The sequence below is a fragment of the Anoplopoma fimbria genome, chromosome 1, assembly GCF_027596085.1.
Source record: "Anoplopoma fimbria isolate UVic2021 breed Golden Eagle Sablefish chromosome 1, Afim_UVic_2022, whole genome shotgun sequence".
In the NCBI taxonomy this organism is placed as follows: domain Eukaryota; kingdom Metazoa; phylum Chordata; class Actinopteri; order Perciformes; family Anoplopomatidae; genus Anoplopoma; species Anoplopoma fimbria.
In genome coordinates this window covers 7347748-7359853 of record NC_072449.1, presented here as the reverse complement: position 1 = coordinate 7359853, position 12106 = coordinate 7347748, and positions in this window count along the sequence as shown.

Below are 12106 nucleotides of genomic sequence, written 5' to 3'. Positions count from 1 at the left end.
TCTGCTGGAGTTCACGGCACAAGGTGTCTGTCACACTAGGCTGCAACGCTGCAAGGCGAGGCGAAGACTGAAGCCGAGAAGCTGTGAAGCCGTAGCACATATTACATCATGAAATTAGTTTCTGAAGCCCGCAGACAGATCACAGAGACATTGTTTGATGGTTTGGCAAATGCGTAAGCACCACTTCTCTTCACCCACACACAAAAACAAACCCAGAACCCCCAGTTCTCACCTCAGTGGTTCATGATGATTTTTCTTTTTCTCCTGCTGCAGATCATAAAAATATTTTAGAAGAGAATGAAAAGAAGAATGTGTCATTTTCCAGTGATACAACATTGGCAGATGAGATTACCAACTTGGCACAGTTACGGTTCACTCAGATGTTCTAAGTAGTTTATAAATCCAACTGTCTTGCTGTGTATGGCATTGTGGTTTCTCATTTCTGCGTCACTGTGAAGCAGCAGTTATGTTATTGCTCCTGCTTATGCACTTGAAACCATTTCCAGAGAAAAGATACTTCAGCGACATAATTCCACCACCTGGAAATGCTGACGAATACAAAACATTCGACAAACAGAAAAGTATCCGGTTTGTACATGAGTGTCTGCCGGTTCAGTTCGACAAAGATGTGAGATACACTGTATGGATCTAGGGAAGGAAATTGTAGCCTCTCCAAAACCCTCCATGTAAATCTGTTATCAATTTTGAGTTATTTCTAGTGCGCGTCTATTCCTAGTGAGTTACTGTACTCACACCACTGGCACTGGTATACACTGGCTTTCAGGCAATGGGATCTATTTAATATCCTCCTACGTTTCATTTGAATTATAAGGATCAGAGCATATTTATGGGATGTACTGCCAGAATGTGTGATTCTTTCCAGACCGTTTGGCACAAAGCTTCGCCGAGTGCCCTGCAGATGGTTCTTTTATTCACCTTATCTGCCTTTTTTTCTCTCTTTCGTTCTCATTTTTCTTTCATAAAATGCCCCGGCTTGGTCTTTTTTGGAGAACGAAAGAGGAAATCCATCAGATCTGCAGTGGTGCACCGTACCTCTGGGCTCATAAATTGTACATGCCTCAAAGTAGCAGGAAGCACAGGCCTAATAGGGTGTATCCTCCAGGTTTCCTGTTAGGTTAACCCATTGGGTCTGGGGTATTCTACCCTGCCATTGGATCACAAGGCACGACCCCTTCTTGCCCCAACACTTAAAATGAATGGGCCTATAATGCAGACAAGGTGCAAAGTCCCCACTGAACATTTTTTGTACGGCATTGTTATATATTGTTTTGCACAATGCTATTTATGGAAACATAAGACACCAAACCCCAAGCTATTCTAAAGCCACGGTTATTATTATTATTGCCACTATTGAGATAAATTAATCTGCAAGGTGGATTGGGAGGATTTTATTCCAGGCTGGCCATGGTTGTAACCAAATAATATCTTGTTTGCATGGTAAAGAATGACCAAGAAATCCCACATATCAAACTGTTATTGAGTTTCAGCACCATTATAGGGATCACCTCCAGTTCAGACGCACACATGCATACACTATTTCACCGCTTGATTCAATTCCCAGCTCTTCAGTCAGTCTCTAGGGGATGAAGTGTGACTGGCATCGAAAGGGTTAGATCTGAGCGCACAAAACTCCTGCCAGGAGCACAGAGAGAGGGAGAGAAAGAGAGAGGTGATCAGGTCCCCCATCTGGATCCAATCCCACCTGGGCCCGGATAAAAATAGAGGCTTCGTGATGGGCCATAGGCACACTAGTCCTTCTTCTTCAAAGGTGTTAGGGGGGGAGGAGTGTAATGTGGGTCCACGTTTATCCTTGATAGTGACCTACGATCTTCTCTTCATTTAAAAATAATCTTTTTTTTTCCCCCTTTCATTTTATTCAAGATGGCTATTTGAATGAAAAAAACAAACATTTAAGTGAGGCTACGAGCCTTCTCCCTGTTTCCCTCTTGGTTTTCTCACACTTCATCTCTGTCCGGTGGATGGGTTGCAGGTGTTGAGAGAGGAGCTCCGGAGCACACATCCATTTCTCAGCAGCCGCTGCAGTATGTTCGGCTGGCGAGGAGATGGCCACGGTTTCATCACTGAATTGAGTTAGGCCCTTGAACCGTGGGGGTCATCCCCCTGGTGCCTCTTTTCACAGATAAAATGCTCAGATAGGACATGTTGAAAGGATATGTTTCCAATTTGGCTCGTGCCACCCTTATCCCCTCTCAGCCTCCCCCAACCACCCACCCACCCACCCATCATCTTTCGTCTTATCTCCCTCCCCTCTGTCTGCCTCCCTGTCTGCCTCGGTGCATGTGTCAGACAACTGATTAATTCCCCAGTGGAGAGAGAGAGGGTGATGGTGAGGGAGAGAGGAGAGAGAGAGAGAGAGGGGGAACACAAGAGGTGAATTGATAAATCATCTCTTTATTCATCCACAGGTAAATAAAAAAACATGTCCGTTCTCAGAAGATGCATAGATCTACCCTCTGACACCCACAGATGCTCTGCATTACAGTAATGTCTTCCTGGCTTCACTGTTGTAATTTATACACAGCTTCTACATGCGGACCCCGGGAATGGCTCTTATCTCTGCTGCACTCGCATGCACATGTGTCTAGTTGCTACGAGAGGAATTGTGTGCATTAAGACTATCTTTTAATGCTAACACACATTTATGCTTGATATAACTTATGTGGTACATGGCCACAAGATACTGGCAATAAAGAGCTCCAGACGTTGGTCAAATAGTAGTGTAATCTTTTGCTAAACCTACTAAGGATAGCAGAAGCATGAGATTTATCAGATGAGCACATCTTTTAATGACATATTTGTCTTTCATTTACATCCTCCGAGTGTAGCAGAGCTCTCTGTCAGCACTAACATTGCATTGGCATACATATGTGACTCAACATCATGATTAAAAATAAACTGATGGAAGTATTCACAGTTGCTAACACAAGTACAGACTCCCCTGGACCTCCCCTCCTTTTCAACTGCTCTCAAAACACTGATTATTATTCATCACACCTTTGTAAACATTAATTATGTGCTGTAATGAATGCATCACTTGTATTTCTTCCTGTAAACGCTATTCTAATTATATTTAACAAAGTTATACGGAGAAGTCCAAGCTGGTCTAGAATTTTCCCTTTTGAGCAATGCTTTTCATTCACACCAGCTGCTGTCTCTCTCTATCTTTCACTCTGCCCTGATTTGTCTCTCCATCTTTATGTGTCATGTCTGCATAGAGAAGAACCATACAAGAACATAAATATTAAGGGTTCCTTAGAAAACATTTGCAAAAACATTGCCCAGTGACATAGGTCTTCACAAAGATGGCCAACTCAGTTCTCAAGGATATAACTACTTATATCAAATATCACAACTTTTTAATGATAGCACAGACAGCAATGTACTTTGCAAGCCATTTAGCCCCCTTTTTGCGCATCCCAAGTTGTTGAAGCTATCTTACAACCAACGTGTGAGTGTGTCCTGGGCTGCAAAATGTGACAACAAGCAGTCCAACATGTAGCACCTATAACCAGGTTTTGAGATGATATTTAGAAAGTAGTTGGTATTTAAAGACCTTTAAGACTTCATCTAGGCTGCCAAAGGTTTCATCTCTAAATCAATCACTTTTTAAGACTTTTCACTCACCACTAGAACACCTTGTACTTGTCAGACAGATTATAAATATGTTGTGTTTTGTGTGGTCTGGAATAATCTTACTTCTCAGTATGCTACATTATGTGATAGTCAGAGGTAGTGAGATGTTATCATTCAATCAAAACAAGCACGTCTTGGTTTGTGTTTTCTTTTAGTTGGTTAAGGTTCATGAGGCATACAGCTTTGCGAGTGCAGCAAAAAATGCCTTCTGGGGTGGAGTTTCTGATAAAAGTGGTTTCCTGTATTTGCTTCTTTTAGCGAGCGAGCATGTGTGTGTGTGTGTGTGTGTGTGTGTGTGTGTGTGTGTGTGTGTGTGTGTGTGTGTGTGTGTGTGTGTGTGTGTGTGTGTGTGTGTGTGTGTGTGTGTGTGTGTGTGTGTGTGTGTTAGAAAGACAGAGAGAGCTGTTGGGGCGAGTAGTTCTAGCTAAACAGAAAGTAGAGAGGTATGTCAAATCAGCAATTGGTCATTCACTGTGAGTTTGTGTGTGTGTGTGTGTGTGTGTGTGTGTGTGTGTGTGTGTGTGTGTGTGTGTGTGTGTGTGTGTGTGTGTGTGTGTGTGTGTGTGTGTGTGCACTGTGTTTACAACTGCAGACCAAGTTGCTAATGGTTGCCTGGCCAGTGACCCTCAAGACAGACTGCCCCCCCCCCCCCAGCCTTCTCCTGCTCACCAGGCCTTATCTCTGCTGCCACTACCGCCCACCCATTCTCATCTCCTGACAGGGAGGGGAAACTGAAAGTGCTGTATGGCTGCTTTAGTTACTTTGCACACCCAATGATTTTTACTTTAGAATTTCAAGGGTAAGTAACCCAGTGGAAGTTTTACTACTTTTACTTCCACTGTATTTTTAGCATTGAGTCATGATACACCATCAACAATCACTTGAAACATTCTCTTGGCCTTTTAATCCGAACAGAAAATCGCTAGTAATAATCTATTATTGACAGTTGGCAAGCAAATTTAGTTGATCTTTCTCCATATGTAGGTGTATTAAATGCACCTGTCGACCCTCATTATGACTATACCAGTCATAATGAGGGTGATTCATGCACATAAATGGTTTACTTAACCTAACAAGTTGCAATCTTGCCCACAATTTGGTTTTGTGATTGAAATCTGCTGAACTATTGCAATGTGTTTGTGCGTTAAAGGCAAACTGTTCAAGAAACTGACATGTTAGAGTATCTGAGAAACATAATATGGTGTAGCACGGACTTAAGAATAATATATTAAACTAAGAATGCACTACAGTCTGCATTTGATTTTAGATGCGGCCAAGAATAAAACAAATATTTACACATATTTAAAGAAATGAGAAGTTTGAGGTTATAGGCACACAGTTTGGGTATATCAAGTAGTAAAATGAAATATTGTTCTCACACAGCATGGAATAATAAAAGTAAGTAAATGGGTGCAAATTGGCTTATTTACATTAATTACCAAATGGATCCATGTAATTAAATACATGTGTTTTTTATCTATTAAAATAAAAGCTTAAAAAGCTATACAACTCTAACTGTCACATGCAAAATAAACAAAACAACAAAATTACGGATTACAGTCGCTATGATATATCAGTAATGCAACTATGTTATGCACACAAAGTAACTAATAAATAGCATATACAGTACAATGAATATGTTAGACACAGTATAAACAGCAATCAGCTATGTGTAGTTCGAAAGACAACAATGTGTACAAATTGAATATGGTCGGAGTAAAATTCAAGTAAAATGTATGTATAGCTCAAGACAGCCAGTAAATGGAGATTAATAAGTGAAGCAAAATGAAGTGATGTGAAAAAACCCATTTCTCTCCCGACACAGAATGCACGCAGAAATGTAAGCATGAGGTCCACATGTTGCGTAGGCACTCTGAGTTGTAAATGTTATGCAGTTGTCCGATGAGTCATTTAAAAAGGATGACTACAGTTTGGCTTTGGATATGGGAACAGATATAAACACAACTTCCCCGACAGAAAAAAACATTGATGTTAATCTACATTAGTTTTTTATCGCTCTGAGATCACAATAAACATTATCCCCCCCCACCCCACCCACCCCCATATTCAAGAGCAGTGTCGCTTTTGCCAGTCACTCTGCTCTGCTTTGTTTCAATGTGTTATCACCTGACAGCCAGTCCCCCTCTCACAAGACATCAGCTGTCCTCTGACTCAGTACTCTGGGCCCATTCCCTGACCACAAAATTGCCTTCGGGTATCTCTTCCTCTCTCTCTCTCTCTCTCTCTCTCTCTCTTTACTGGGTTAGTGACTACAGGGGGAGATGGTGAGAACAGTGGGCCGTAGCCTTTCCCAGCCACAGCCCAGTAGATTGCTCTGGAGCGAGAAGCCCACCTCTCGCCTCAGCCCCTTGCCCCCCCCCCCCCCCCCCCCTCGGCCCCCAGTGATGTGGGAAAAGCCTGGGAGGGTGTCCCACTGAGCGCGCCGAGGCAGTCGTCCCAGGGCTCCAAACCTATCACTCCAGCCCCCTTCCCTCAATGGCAGCGGCCCGAGCTTGTTAAAAGTTAGCTTGCTTTCATGACTTGTTTACTTTGCCGTGTTGTTTCACCTTGCCTCAGACCCAAACAGAAAAAAGTGCCACACAAGTTGCAGTGGGAGTCAGTGAGGGTGAAATGCACCAGTGAGCGGCGACTTCTTGTTACCACTTAAAACGATCTGTGTAAACATCTGTTTGGCTACAGTCACGAGAAGTCTAATGCTTTAACAGTTCCAGCTTCAAACTCGTCACTTTGAATTCATTTTTGTTTTATTGTATTTTTATTTTTTTATTTTTTTAACTGCTTTTGCAACAAGCAACCGTTAAAACAACCATGAACAACCACTTTAAGCGCAATGACTTATCCAGCTGCATGGCTCAAATTTGAGAATTACACAACGTCCATGCGGAACGAGCGGGATTGCATGATGGCCTGGTGAGTAATCTCTGGCTAGTCCCCGTGTGTTAAACTGATAAAGAGCAGCAGGATCTGTGTAGTGTCAAATCCAATAACAAGCCGAACACACACGCTCGCGCACACACATGCGCAGATAAAATGACTTTGTACCACTGCAGGGGGAGAAGAGCGCCAAAAACATGAGGGAACGGGAGAGAAATAAAGAGAGATCATTGACCTTCATCTAGGCTTAGAGAGCATTATCATTCTAAGATCCTTGCATGTCTCCGGCAGCAATTCTTGCCATGGGAATTTGTATAGTTCCACCTCCTCCGTCACAAAGCTTTCATGTGAGAAGAGGAGCTCAAGCAAAGCAAAACTGCTCTGGAATCCCAAGTTTTTTATTGTTTTTTTTTTACACAAAATACACAAAGAGGCATAAATCATGACTGCTATAGTACGTTCACATGCACACCCCTCTCTCAGCTGAGAGCTCTACACTCTTCCAGTTAACCCATTGCACTGATTCAGCATTCATAAGCGAGCGAGCAGATCTTTGCGAGGGAAACTCTGTGACCTGAGGAGCGTCCGTCTACTCCGCAGCGTGTGAACAGCATCCTCCCTCTTTTTTCCCCACGCCCCCAACCTTCTAACACTCCATGCTAAACATGGGATTACATTCTCCTCATGTCATCTTTAGGTTTCGTTGTCTCAGTGAAGTGATGAGCAGTTGGCACCAGACCATACCAGACCTGTGTTTGCTGTTATGTTAGCATCTGAGTCACCAGGAGAGCCCTGTTTTTGCTGACTAGGACGCTTGGGAAGACAGCCAGGAGAGAACTTGTCATATTTTTTTTTCTCATCAAAGTTTTTTAGATTTTTGGAGATATGTTCACTGTCTTGTGGGGAGGCGGCATGACCATGTATTGCCACATTGTGTGTGTTAATGTGTGATTGTGGGGTGGGGCATGGGGCAATGGTTTGGGGTTTAGTCAGCAAGAGCTTCTTGGCACATCATCATATGACTCTATTCTCTCACACAGTATAAAATATCACCGTCACAGAGTCATAGTAAACACATGATTAAATAGCAACCACAGGGAGCTTTAAGCCACTTTATGTAAATATTGGTTAAAATGACTCTGTGGGTTTCCAGGATATTTGACTTGTCGTTTAAAAATCTAGTGATGATGTTGTCCTTTGGTTATGATTAAGGGGAGAATTCTGCTGATATTTACGGTATACTTGAAAGGCAAACAAGAGTCAGGAGTTTTATTTAAACTGACATAGATATATGCTGACAGACTTCCAGTTAAAGAATCTATTAAAGTAGAAAAATGCCTGCTTGGCACCTGCTTCAATGCAAACTCAACTTCAAACATTTAGTAAAACAGGCACCTACTATGCAATAGAAATCACTTGTCTTAAACTAAAAGAGAATAATATTTGAATTATAAAAAAATGTATAAAAGTTTATTATTGTCTGTAAAGATACAAGGGTACAAAGGCAGTAGGACAACTCCAGATAAGGAAATGGTAAGACTTTTTAAAGTTTTCTTCAGGTGGAAAATAAATGTTTCCCCTCAACAATAGTTGTGTATGGAACCCAAATTTGCACTTTTAAACAATACAGTATTTCATAAAATGCTGAGAGACCACCCTTAACGGTTAAATATAGAGACTTGCTATTATTGACACACCCAAAATGTTAAAACCAAACACTAAATTGCTGATTAATACTAAACTTCACCTTATCCAGGAGAAGTTAATCTCAAACTCAATTTAAAAATCTCTCATCTCGTATTACCAAGCGATTTCTGTTTTCTGTTTTGTAAAATCACAGATTGGCTACTTATGTCCTTTTGTTCCTTTGGTCACCTTCAGCTGCCAAGCACAAACACATATCTGGAGACTAAAACCATTAGCATTGCAGACTCAGATGATGGCTAAAATGTGTATTTCAAACTCCTGATACAGCCGAGACCAGCACTGTAAGTCAGGAGGTGGTGTTAAGGTGTGTTGGCGAAGAGGAGCTGACTGTGGTGCTGGGCAGGTGAGCTCTGTGACGCACCTGTAGGGCTCTTTGCCAGTTACTGGAGCGCTGCGGCCTCCTTGGTTACAAAACACATTACTAAATCAAAAAGATTCCAGCGATTAAATGTCCCTATTAATGTAGATATAACTCCACTGGTGTCCATAAAAAGCTCCACCAATAAACATTCACAGCTGCACACAAATGCTAACATCAGCATGCTAAAATGCTTACAGTGGCAATGCTAACAATCTGATGTTTGACAGGTTTATTGTTTACCTTGTTCACCAACTAAGTTTAACATGTTGGCATGCCAATATTTGCTAATAAGCACCAGTCATAAACATCCATTATCTATCATTATCTGCTTTTTGCACTTTGTTATCAATTGTTATCTTTGACCTTTATATTTGCACCCTTCCTACTTTGTATAGCAAGTGCTGCACACTTATTTTCAATGAAGTGATATTTCATTAAAAGAATTCTCTGAAAACAAGTTATGGATTCGGGCAACAGACATTGCCCCCTGTAAATTCAAGTCACTTAAAATGTCGAAAAAATACAGTGAAATACATTTAAAGTGCTCCAAAGTATTTAACACTTATGTAGTAACTAGAAAACATTAAATTATGCTTTTTACACCGTTGTTTTCGGTCATCATTATGTTGTGTCAAGATACCCCCTACTGAGTGTCCTGGTCTCAGCAGCCTCCTCCCTGAGTGTCAGGGGAGCTGCCCTTCTCACTCCTTCCCCCCCCTCCTCTGCTATATGCTGTTATAGCTCATAGCTCAAGACCAAGCAAATGTACTCACTCTGTTATTGCAACAGAAATAGTTCATTCATGTTGTATACATATGCCTTCACACAAACCCCGGGTGTTTCTGTCCTTTCCCACAAAACTTTAACCTCTGAAGTGCCAAAGGTCGGAACAGCTAACTTCACTCACTGTGGTTTGCAGAAGGGGCAGTTCCTAAATTCCTCATGGGGAAGATATTAAGCCACTCACTAGTTTTACTGGAATTTTACAAAAGCACTAAATGATGTGTAATAAATGTGAATAAATAATTTTGATTGTAATCCAAACTTAAAAAGTGTAGTAAGGCCCCAAATGCATGAAACTACAGGCCCCACAAACCTGGAGATGTAATTTTAATTTAAGGCTTGGGGCAGGAAAGGCAGAACATAACATATCATATGAAAATCAAGGCTTCATCAAAAGTATGAATTGACACGACAATTTAAAGGCCATTTAGTATGCAATAAGAATGCCTTTCTCGTCTTTTTTTCGCCATGTAGTAAAAGCAATGTAAAGATATCAACTTAACTATGATGATCTCTCTATAAGTGATGTAGTAAAAATGAAAGAAAGACAACTGATGGAGGGGACGTGAGTCAAACAAACAATTGGACTTGTGCCTTTAGACTTGTGTTTGAGACCAGTGTCCCAAAGCAGTAGCTATTTATTTTTTCAAAGTTACGTTTTTAAATACTTCTGTTCATTTGTTTAAAAATGTATTTTACTTAGTTGATGTCATTATTTTGAGCCAAACCATGATGTTTTCCTAAAGCTCACTAAGTGGTTTTGTTAGCTAAAACTAACCGCAACTGTTTAACATTAATCCCATGGTGTATAAAAGACATGCAAAAAAGCCAAAAATGTCTGGAAATCTTTTGACATGAGAACTGGTTGCTAAACCAGCACTTTAAAAAAATCAAAAAAAAAAAAAGTAAATGGGCAGAGAAGATAAGGTGAGGGGAAGGAGCTGATTAGGCAGGAGAACGGGCAGGAATATGATTAACAGGGGAAAAAAACAACTTACGAGGCTGATTTAGAGGAGGTGTGTAGATGTGCAAAGGAGGGAAAGGCAGAACTTTAAACCCAAAACACAATAAACAGCTTGTTCCAGTCTACAAATAGTCTGAGTGCATCTGGACACAGTGGCGGACTGAGACAAAACTACTATTACATTATTTCCAACCTTTCATTCAGATTTATCATGGTCTCAGCTCATCTGTGGGAGGCAATTACTCAGCCAAAGCAACGCCAAAACATAGCATGCAACATGTCATGAAGCACATCATCGGCCTGTTCTCATGACTCACTGCAATCAGCGGGACAGCAGGTGCTGAGATTCTGCTTTTCACAGTCTCCTCCCTTGTTCATCTCACTGAAATATATTTGCGCTGGCCGTGTTTGGTGATTTCTGTGGTTTTTGAGCTGGCTGTGATGGGCCCAGGATGCTGTGTCAGAAGATAGTATGGGGAATCAGAGAGTCAAGCCAGTCAAGTGCCAGTGAGCAGTCAGTCTGCAGCAAAAAGCACTTACAGGCTGAATGCAACAGAGGGCCGTGCAAGTGAAAGCACCAAAATATTCAAATCTAAAGCAGAAATGCTCTTTCTGATGCAAAATTGTGGTCTAACCCTAAAAAGTGAGAAATTGAAACCAAAATGATTTGTTGATTTGTGAAAAAAGGGAAGATTGGAATGTGAAATACATGGTATCAAATGAAAGCTTAAATGTAGAAGACCATAACCAAAATAAAACATGCTGAATATATGTCTTTACACCATGTTTTGTTTACAAATGAATTTAGCCTTGATCTTTCCCTTCGCTCATCGTCTGAATCTTTCCCTTATGCATTCATTTGTATCCATTCTTCCCCCATCATCAACCCATTCAACCTTTTTGTATTCACTTTCAAAACACCTGGTACGTGCTAAGGTAATTACACAAGGCTTTTTTCTTTTTTCAACGCAGGCTGAAGAAAGACAGACAGAGATATAAAGGTTGAGTGAAAATATGATGCGTAATTGGTGTTATTATATGCTACTCTATAGAGCCCGCTGTCAGCTGGGATATGAAACCTTTTCCTCCACAAATGTGTTATTAGCTGTGATTGGCATTCAGTCTCCATGAATGCATTGTTGATTTTTGCACATCGTTTTATTGCTTACGTTGTGCTTTGTAAAACTTGCATTCTGACACCACCCCTGACCACCCGCTCTTCACAAAGAAGAAGTTTAATTTTAATACACGTCTGGTTAACATCAATTGGCAATTTAATGGCACGGAGAACTTTCCCCACAGCACTGTAACCTATAGTACAGATAGAATTTACAGGGTCTGTTTGGAGTCATATAAAATGCTGAATGTCAAAACATCGCATCTGCTTCACAGTTAAGCAGATGACATGTAATGTAAAACAGATTTTAACCAGACAACAACAAACAAACAAAAATAATGAAGGAAACAAAGAACACACATTTCATAAACCCTAGCTGCATTCAGACTTCAGGTTAACCCTCTGCTGGAGTGGCACAATACAGATTTATTAGCCTGAGCTGACCCAGGATTACTCCTGAAGACCAGTCAGCACTACTGCACTGTAAATCAGGCCCTTGCTCAGCAGGAGCAGGAGCACAAAACAAATGGTGTTAAGGGTCAAAGGTCAATGGGGAGGAAGCTCAAAATCAGGAAGCCACTGGTCATATCTCTATCTACCCTGG